At 37.0% G+C, this 1,986-nt stretch overlaps 1 long non-coding RNA gene across 1 annotated transcript; it reads right to left on the bottom strand.

Moving 5' to 3' along the window:
- Positions 1-983: 983 nt before the first annotated feature.
- Positions 984-1,980, bottom strand: LOC109828658. Its single transcript, XR_002243783.1, has 2 exons — positions 1,474-1,980; positions 984-1,399 (listed from the first exon to the last, which is right to left on the bottom strand). It is a non-coding gene; the product is annotated as an uncharacterized LOC109828658 (long non-coding RNA).
- Between the last annotated feature and the right edge of the window lie 6 nt (positions 1,981-1,986).

Here is a 1,986-nt window from a genome sequence, read left to right as displayed (position 1 = left end):
AAAAAAATCAGGATATGATAGCATTATAAATCATTATACCAGCATCTGCTTGGTGTAAAAATTCTTATGTATCTTTACAGTAATTGGATGGTAAAAATAGGTGGAGAAAGTAATGAACAGATTCATAAACTTCTTTCACCATTATTGTTCATCAGATTGTGTTTCCCTTTATACGTAACTCTTTTCCAGCCAAACATGTTCTTGTGGAGGCATATGTTTTATGACCAAACAAAGAAAAAACCCCCTTGTATTCTGACACAGGTGAAGGTGAGATGTAAACCTTCTTCTGGAACTTGGATAAATAAAACACATGAAGCTAGAAAGGCCACAGCATTCAAGTCTACAGAAAAACATATAGAACATGTACCCCCATACATCACGTCTCGTGGCATAATACTTTTGGCGACGCGACATGCGTTGGGAAAAGTACATCTTTTAGCGACGCATATTATTTTGCGTCGGTAAAAACATGCTGATTTTTTCCATATGTGAAAAGACGTCGGGAAATCTTGCACTTTTGGCGACGTACATAACGTCGGCAAAGGGTAATGCGTCGGCAAAAATACACTTTTAGCGACGCGGAAATGAGCGTCGCTAAAAATCTAATCTTTGGCGACGCATGATTTGCGTCGGCAAAAGTGTAGCTTTTAGCGACGCTCTATTCTGCGTCGCTAAAAGTATACTTTTGCCAACGCAAATCATGTGTCGTCAAATATTAGATTTTTAGCGACGCTACATTCCGCGTCGCTAAAAGTGTATTTTTGCCGACGCAAGATTGCGTCGCTAAAAGATATTACTTTTGGTGACAAAATATCTCGTCGGCAAAAGTGTTACATTTAGCGACGAAATATAGCGTCGACAAAAGTGTTACTTTTACTGACGCTTATCGACACTAATTTGCATCGCCAAAAATAATACATTCTCTATCAAATACAAGCCTACACTAAATCTGAACATCCACAAAAAAGTTGATCGCATTCACATCAACATAAAAGTCTATTTTTCCATTTCCCCTTGAGTGCTAAAAGCGTTAATTTACAAACTTCCTCTTGCATACCCAAGTACATAAAGTCTCTCAAAAACAGATTACATCAAGAAAACTAGAAACAACAATATCAAATTTGTATCATTAATTACAAAGAACAAATGGATTTGAGGAAGAACATGACCCAGTTTAGATAGTGCATCTGCAACAGTGTTTGCCTCTCGCATGTCACTTGCACATTTCATCTTCATGGTCATTTTTTTAACTTGATGTTGATTTATCCTCATGTTGTACTGTTTCAGTCCTGTTTCCTGCTCATAACACATTAACTTACTATTCTCGTTACATTTCATACCTACCAAAATCTGATAGTTTGATGTTTGATCAAAAATAGGAAGCTGGTCATAGAGAGTCCTGGTCAAAAGAAGAGAGCTTGGTTTAAGGCTGAAGCTAGGACTGTAAAGAGATTCGGGCAACAAAATTTTTACCTGCATGCATCATGCATCCTCAACAAAAGAAGAGAACAAGGCATCACACAAAATCTCAGTGAGATTATTCTCCCTCCCTCCCTTTTGCTTTAACATCCAGAAGCTGCTGTGCTCTATTCACTGCTCAAGTCCTGTCAGCCTTTTTCCTTCTTAGATTACAAATGCATGCTTTTTCAGTTATTCAATATTTCTGTGCTAAAGCAGTTACATGACAGGATACAAGCTTGAAAAATTCAAATTCAAAGCTACATAATGTTAAATATTTTTCGGATCAACGAAGACTAAATCGGTCAATTAATGGATGGAGAGATGGCCCCCCAAAATGTACATATCAGGGTGTCAAAATATTCTGATACCAAGTAGCAGTCAAAAATCCGAATCCTATTCTCCTTTAATATCCCCAAGCTCAAAGTAGTTCAGATTCAAATTTTACTGTAATACATATATTTATATAATCTAATGTATTGTTGTTAGGTTGTTAGGACAGCTTGATGTTGCTAGTTGTTGCTAGCA

The sequence above is a fragment of the Asparagus officinalis genome, unplaced genomic scaffold (assembly GCF_001876935.1).
Source record: "Asparagus officinalis unplaced genomic scaffold, Aspof.V1 AsparagusV1_Un3263, whole genome shotgun sequence".
NCBI classification, from domain to species: domain Eukaryota; kingdom Viridiplantae; phylum Streptophyta; class Magnoliopsida; order Asparagales; family Asparagaceae; genus Asparagus; species Asparagus officinalis.
The sequence above is the reverse complement of the archived record's forward strand: the minus strand, read 5'-3'. Positions and strand labels throughout refer to the sequence as shown.